The following is an 8158-nucleotide window of genomic DNA, read 5'->3' on the forward strand; positions in this document are numbered from 1 at the left end:
GTGCCCGCTCACTGGCTGGGCGAGGCGCGGGAGCAACACCGAGGGTTGCGATCCCGTGGCCGGTCCCGGTCCGGTGTGGGCACGACACTGAGGGTTGCGATCCGTTGCCAGGCATGAAAAAAAAAGACAAAAAGGAAAAAAAAAAAAAAAAAGTCTCTACACTAATCATTAGGGAAATGTCAATCAAAATGACAGTGAGAAACCACTGCACACCCATTAGGATGGCTATTATCAAACAAACAACAAATAAAAAACAGAAAATAACAAGTGTGGGCAAGCATGTAGAAAAACTGGAACTTTGTGCACTTCTGGTGGGAATGCAGAATGGTGCGGCCACTGTGGAAAACAGTGTGGCAGCTCCTCAAAAAATTAAACATAGAGTTATCATGTGATCCAGCAAGTCCACTTCTGGGTATAGACCCAGAAGAATTGAACACAGGGATTCCAAGGGCTATATGTACACCCGTGTTCATAGCAGCAGTATTCACAACAGCCAGAAGGTGGAAACAAGCGTAGTGTCATTGATGGATGAATGGATAAACAAAATATAGTATATCTGTACAGTGGCATATTATTCAGCCTTAAAAAGGAAGAAAATTCTGATGCATGAGACAACATAAATGAACCTTGAAATCATTATGCTAAGAAAAATAAGCACACAAACACAAACGGACAGATACTGTATGATTCCACTTATGTGAGGTCCCTCATAGTCAAATGCATAGAAACAGAAGGTACAACGATAGTGGCCAGGGGCTGAGGGAGTTAGTGTTTAACAGGTGCAGAGTTTTGGCCTGGGAAGGTGAAAAAGTCCTGCGGATGGATGGTGGTGCTGGCTGCACAACCATGTGAATATTACTTAACACTACTGAACTGCTGTAGACTGATGCCCCCCCCACCCCCCGCCAACCTCATTGAAGCTTAAATCCCCACTATGACAGTTGAGGGTGGGAAATCTTATTACGGTCATTGAAAGGTGGGGCCTTGAAGAGGGGATTAGATTGTAGTAAATGGATTAATAATGGTGGCCAAGGGCATGGTTCTGAGGGCTTTAAAAGAAGAGCACACGAGAGGTTAGTCTCTCTCTGCTCCACCTTTTCATAATGTGACACCCTGCATCACCGTCGCCACCACAAAGACCCTCCCCAGATGTGTGTTCCCTGCACTGTGGATTTCCCAGCCTCCAGAACTGTAAGCAATAAATTTTGTTTTTTTTATAAATCACTCAGTCAGATATTTATGTTATAAGCAACAGAAACAGACTAATACATGAACAGTACACTTAAAAATAGTGATGGCCAATTTTATGTTATGTCTATTTTACCACAACAAAAAAAAATTGGGAAAAAAAGAGTCGTAGTATGCTACAAAAACCTTCCTGAGTTGTCCCCACTCAAAGTCCTCAGTCTCGTTTCTCCTCTATCCCACCCACTTCACACTCCGAGTATCTAAAAGTCTACAAGTCACTCGGGGAAGAACCCACCGTCTCTTCCTTTCATCTCTTGCCTCTGGTCCCACCCATGATCTGTGGCCATTCCAATGCTGCCATTCCATTCCTGGAAACCCCCCACGGAGCTGTGCAGTCTGTCCCCACCGCACTGTGTTCACAACCATGTGGCCGTGACCTGAAGACTGACCCTGCCATATGAAGGAGGGAGGGAGTGCGTGTCCCTGCACGTTACCTATACGCGTAGGTAAGGCTGGGTTCACCCATCTCAGCGTCTTCTACCTCTCTGCAGAGGTCCGGGATCATTTCAGTTGCCCAGCAAACAACTTTTGAATGGAAGTGGGTTAAGGAGTAAAGAGAACAGAAGCCTGGTAAGGGTCAGAGCTGAAATGTCCTATGTCCCTCCCCCCCCCCCAGCGAGGCCATGGGGATAGTTTAAACAGTGTGATGTTTTCATGCTGGTTGGTAACTAGTCAGGGCCCTGCACCCTGCCCCTCATGTCCCCTTCTGTGCCCTGACCACCCCTGCCTCTCAGCACCCCTAGTTCTCTCCATGAGCCCACATCTAAAGGGTGACCCCGGCACAGCAGAGAGCCTCAGGATCCCACTCCAGCATCTCAGCCAACAGCCAATCCAAACCTTTGGTGCCCATGCCTGGTGTGTTGTTAAGTATTTTGTGGTACGGTTCCACTTGCGTTGATAGTTTCAGACAGGAACAAACAGAAGAAGAGGTCCACAGGGTGAGAACACACTGGCCCGTTCTCAGCAACTCGGTCTCACTGCCCGGGCAGGCAAGTTTCAGATGCTCACTGCCAGCACATCAAGGGTAAGGTGGCCCTGGCAAGAAGCAGAGTGGTGGGCGGCTGCCTTGTGGGCACAGAAGCACTCTTGGCTCTATGACAAGCAGGAAGGAACAGCTTTGGAAAGCTTTCTCCCCAACCCTCCACCCCTCCCCGCATGGATTAGACAAGTACAGTCTGGAATCAGGGCAAACTAGCATTGGAAGGAGCCCTGCTGGCCGCAGGGCAGACTCTTGTCCCTACTGAGTGGCCCTGCAGATAGGCAGGTTACATTATATCCTGTGTATTTTCAGGTAATGCCAAAGTCAGGGTGTTTCTTTTCCAGCAGGGCAGAAATGCTGCCTACGTAGTGTTCGAAGAAGGAGACGGTGGCTGTTTACCTTCAGATACAGACATCCTGAGTTACTGCAGGCTGGTTTGGACACGTAGGACTTGAAGCAGAGAATAGTGAAGTACTAGATGGGACTAACAAGGAAGTGAGTCAGTGCAATTTGTCAGATCCTGCGTTATGGCCCCTCATGCTAATTTTTAAGTGGTAGAGGTCACGGGGGACTGCGAAGCCGCGTTCCATGACCCACTGCCGAGAGAGAGAAATAACCTCATAATTTCTCAATGCAATGGTCCACGGGACGATGCATGTTGGGGCCTTATATTGATTGTCCAAATCTCAGCAGGTTTGGCAGGACAGGACTGTTGGTGTCCATGGCTGTGGATTGTTTGAGAGAGAGAGTATCCTCAAATGAATGAGGAATAAAGCATACAACACACAAATGCACACACACACACACACTGTGTGAGAGGTGCATGCACCAATGTGGTATAAAAGTAATAAATTCATGTGAATATGGTCTCAAAAATGCATGGGATTTTATTTATGAGTAAGAGAATAAAAGGGGAAATTATCTTACCATTGGTGCCGGAGTGAACCTGAATACAGTACACTGCTTTTCTGGTGATGAAGGCCTCCGCATCCGTCACGAGCAGGCTGGTGACATGGACTGGCTCCGGCACATGTAGAGTCCATCAGCACTGGGCCATGCACATCCTTACCCATGCTGGCTGAGTTCATCGCATTTCGTTTCCCTGGAAGGGACTTGAAGTTGCTGCATGAAGATTACACGTTAGTGGTGGGAAAAAGAAAAAAACCATCAAAACGCGGCTTTCTTGACTAGTTTTCCGTAGTGGGCAGGGGTGCCGTGGGAGTTGGGAACCATTTCTTCCCGCTTGGCTGGCATTTGTCTCTTATGGGTCGATATATTTGGAGGAGAAAAGTGCTCTCTCTGTAATTCCAGGCCACCTGGCAAGGAGCAGCATTCCAGCAGAGGATGGTCGCAGCCCTTCTTGTCGGCCACTCGCTGGCAACTAACAGAAGCTCAGGTGCCCACAGCACATCACCAAGAAGGAAAGACTTGATCCCACACAATTCCCACGGGCTTGGCTCAGGTTCCCAGGGTTTGCACAGGCCCCAGAGAGAGCCTCTGCACCAGGGACCTGCCACAGGGGCAGCCACGCCATACTGTCACCCTTCCTGCCCCACCGAAACATTTCTTCTTCCCATTCCTCTCTCTTAGACAATATTTTAACTAATACTTGTTTGATATTTTAATTAAACAGGATTAAATAAAGTCCTGAGTTCCCTTGAGCAGAAAGTTCAGCGCCTCGAAAGGAGCCAAAGAACGAGTTCGCTGGCTGTTTCCATGAGGAAGGGAAGCTGCTGGAACATGGGCTCTCTGCCCTCGCAACTTCTGGAGTGGAGGTGAGCGAGGGGCTCCCGTAGGACATGGACCCTGATCCACGAGCTCACAGTGGCATCTCGTCAACAGCTCTTACCACTTCAGTGACTGGATGAAGATTCCTCCAGGGCATGCCTCTCCATCTGCGTGTACTTGGTGGTCAGCACGGGTGTGAGCAGGGCTTGAGTTCCCTATAATCTCCTATACTAACCCAGGATCTGGGTGCTCTTCTGTACTGGGGGGTGGGTGGCAGCAGATGGTGGTGCTTAGCAATTTGGGTGTGAGCCTTCATAAGTCTTCCTTTGCAAATCACTCCTAAAAGTAACTTACAGGGAAGTTTCCAAAATCCTTCAGGCAAAATGTTTCCTGGGCATGCATGGACTCAGGCCAATCCACACCATTGTGGACTCCCTGAAGACACTGAGGCAGGGGCAGGCCTAGGGAAGATGGCCAGGATCCTGCGATGGAATTTAAGGTCTTAGATTGCCACCAAAATACCTTCCCCTACTAAGCTTGTCATCAAGTCTGAAATTCATCCCTTTGGTGAGGCTGTGGTTCTGAACACCAGCTGCACATTCAAATCACTTGGGGGGCTAAGGCCGTCAGTATCAACTCGAAGCTTCCACCAAAGATTCTGGTCCAGTGGTCTGGGGTAGGGCCTGGACATCAGATTTTTAAAAGCTTTGCAGATGATTCTAATGGGTGATCAGGATTGAGAACCCTCACTGAAGGAGCCATGGAGCCTCAGATCAGAGTTCCCAGCCAGCATTTGTGAAATTGTTCCAAGAGGATTCCTATCAAGAGGTGCTAATAGCACCTGCTTCTATTTTCATTCTGAAATAATAATCAAATACAATAAGTATTTCAAGACTGTTGCCTTTCAAACCCCACAGCTTGCAGCCTCTAGCTGCCCAGGAGCAAGACCACATGGCCCTCGGTGGAGGACGGCTTGGCCTGGCCACTCAGTTTGCCAAGTACAGCTAGTCATGCTGCTTCTGACAGCCACAAAATTTTACATTATTCTTAATCTTAGTATCACATGGATTAATTCATACCCAGAATGGGCCACTGGTTAAATAAATGAGGCATTCAGAATACTGACATTTAAATACAAGTTTATGGGGAAAATAACAATCATTCCTCAAATAAGTCTCAAAATTTTACCAATTACACTCACTGAATTGAAATTATCTTAAAGGACATCACAGTCTCTAGTATCTCAAAACCATTGTCCACAAGAAAAAATATGGTGACTATTTTATCCAATTGCTTTTCTATCTATTAAAAATAAAACTTAACAAAAGAACACCCTCTCATCATTTAAAAAAAAATGAAAATTTTCTAAAATTGAGTCCATAGTCCATTTTTGATGCCCTTAAAGATGGTTTAGTTCAAGCTGCATTTTAATTCTTGTTGTTTGCCCAAAACACACGCAATATAACAGGTCATTTTAAGATTGGGTTGTTATAAACTGTGCTTTCTCATATAAGATAAAAGTATGTTAAATAGCACAAGCTACTCATTAAATGAGAAAAAGTAAAAATGTGTCAAATAAATGATGATCATCATTAATATTACCTTAGAAACACTTTGTAAGGCCTCCTTTGATATCATATTGATCTAAAATAAGATACTAAAATTAAAATAGCATTTAGTCAATGACATGTAAAAATAACAATTTTTTTTTTATTTTAAAGGGTTTTTTTCAGATTATACATTATGTGAAAGGGGTGCATGGGTCAGAAACCTCTGGGAAACAGCGTCTTTTCCTTAACTTGGTTATTTCTCAGAATCACACAGTGAGCTTGTTAAACAGAGACTTCTGGTCTCACCCAGATCTGTGATACAGAATCTCCAAGAGGGATGGCAGTGCCTCTATTTTTAATAGGCACCCACAATGACTCTGATGATGAAACACCCATCTTTTCATAAAGCAGTTCTCTGAGGCAAAAAGAAGCCAGAAAAGCAGGTTTGTTGGCTGACAAAATAACAAAGGAGGCCAGATCTGAGCACAGTCCTGCCCTGGAAGATCCTAGAAAGCCAGGGTAAAGGCAAGAAGACCTGGAAGAGATGGATCAAGGACTAGGTGAGACCCAATTACTTATCTCAGGTCTGTCTCTTACCGTGTGACCTTGGGAAAGCTATTGACCTCAGCTTTCCTCAACTTATACAGATGGGGACAAAAAAACCCCCATCAGCCTCCTAGGATTCTGGTAAGGATTAAACGAAATCATCTAGGCAAAGTATTTGGACCCAAAGCAGCTAAACATTAGTATAGAACCCAAAGAGAAGCTGGGAATGGCTTTGAAGAGTGATCGTAACTCTGCCTTTGACCTATCTTGGTGAAATTATCATATTTTTTTAACTCATAACTGTAACTCGTCTGTTCTCCTATTCTTTTAAGGATGTACAGTTTATTCTTAAATCCCACCAATCTGGGATCCCATGTAATTTCACTCGGCTGGCACTTCAGTAATTAAACACTCTCTCCAAAGCTGAAAATTATAATTCTTTGGTGGTGATCAAGTTAGAGCCTTTGGTGAACAGGGTTAAACAATGCTGTGTTCTTAATGTTGTTTCTATGGGGTTTTCTGGGTGAACATGAGCGTTCTGGAAAAAGGGAGTTTTATAACACTAACCTCTCTTGAATAAGGGAAGAAGCCAGGTTGGGAGGAGGGGAGCTGCACATGCTGAGAGCTTTGATTTAATTCTCACCAAAAGCATTCTTTTATTTAAGATCTTTCAGACATGAAAATGTGATTGTTAGCTAGGCTTACAAATTGGAGGTACAATTCGGAAGACTGTAAAGAAACTCACTGGAAGCATACAGGCTGGTAATGAGATTAGAGGCTCAACTCTCAAGACATCAGGCAGGATAAAATACATATTCAAATGCCCTCCTGTGCCCTTCAGGAAGCCAGGGATGGGCTCCCAGGTGGACCAAATAGATGTTATGCAAATACAGTGGTACATATTAGTCCGAGGAGCAATGAAAAATAGAAAGAAAGTAATCTTGAGGCCTCCTTTTCCTTAAAGAAAAGATGTGCCTGGTTCGGAACTGCCCCCCTGGGAGGAGCCTGTGCAGAGTGCGGTGGGGAGCTCTGGAAGGCACAGGCGCGTGGGCCCCCGCCTGGCTGCTGCGGACCCTGAAGATGCACACTGAGCAGCAATGGAGGGAAAGGAGAGAAAAGAGAGCAATGATCCCTTCCATCTTTATCCCTCGTGCTTAGGCACGGCCGCTCTCAATCTACGGCAGAGCTGATGGTGTTTTCCTATCTCTACCCGCCTCTCAGACACAGTGCTCTTAACTGACTGACATCATTAGCATATTTCAGCAGAAATTCTCACAGCAGAAGTATGCCGCACGGTGATCATTCTTTCTGTCGGAAGAATGGAATTAGAAGTTTGGGACATTCCTGTTCATGAAGTTGCATTTCCACAGGTTCTCTCCCTGATGATTTTCCCCCTAGACTACAGACCAACTAAAATCCAGGACAAGAAATGCGTACGTGACTTTCATAGGGAGAACATGAGATACCTGCTATGACAAATCTAATGTGTCATTTTAAATTTACTAGAAAGGTCTAACATGGGTGCCTCTCAAATTGTGAACGCAATCTGTGAGTAGGCTCATTACCATGGAGAAAGTGTCTCCTAAAATGAGTGAGAAAATTAGGACAGCTATAAATGGTCTGATTTCTGGGCGTGTAGAAAAAACATGGGTGCCTCTCAAATTGTGAACGCAATCTGTGAGTAGGCTCATTACCATGGAGAAAGTATCTCCTAAAATGAGTGAGAAAATTGGGACAGCTATAAATGGTCTGATTTCTGGGCATGTAGAAAAGCCCCAAGCCATATTTCCCAGTAGCACGCTGTAGAAAGTATGGCCAGCATGGCCACAACTAAATGCTAAGCAGCATTCTGAGGAGCTCACATTGATTACAGTCAGGGACGTGGTGGCCATTGCTCACATTATGCCACAATTTCCTTCTACTTTGAAAACAAAACCATGGTGGAATTAAAAATTGATATAGGAACTTACCAGGGGTACCAGATGATCAGCTTCTAGAATATCATCTTTCCTGCAGTTGCCAAGAGACCGGTGTGTAATTCATGATCTCTTAGGCTAACAAATCTAAAGTTAAAAAAGATAACAAACACCCTGACCACCTAGTTACT

At 45.2% G+C, this 8158-nt stretch overlaps 1 long non-coding RNA gene across 1 annotated transcript in view; it reads right to left on the reverse strand.

Annotated features, from left to right (window-relative positions):
* LOC103603895 overlaps positions 1-4456 on the reverse strand; it is a 7870-nt gene extending 3414 nt beyond the window's left edge. Inside the window, exons 1-2 of the long non-coding RNA XR_551664.1 lie at positions 3155-4456; positions 2086-2283 (exon numbers count right to left, since the gene is read on the reverse strand). This is a non-coding gene — a long non-coding RNA (uncharacterized LOC103603895). The remainder of the gene's footprint in view (positions 1-2085; positions 2284-3154) is intronic.
* Between the last annotated feature and the right edge of the window lie 3702 nt (positions 4457-8158).

The sequence above is a fragment of the Galeopterus variegatus genome, unplaced genomic scaffold (genome assembly GCF_000696425.1).
Source record: "Galeopterus variegatus unplaced genomic scaffold, G_variegatus-3.0.2 Scaffold4856, whole genome shotgun sequence".
Classification (NCBI taxonomy): Eukaryota; Metazoa; Chordata; class Mammalia; order Dermoptera; family Cynocephalidae; genus Galeopterus; species Galeopterus variegatus.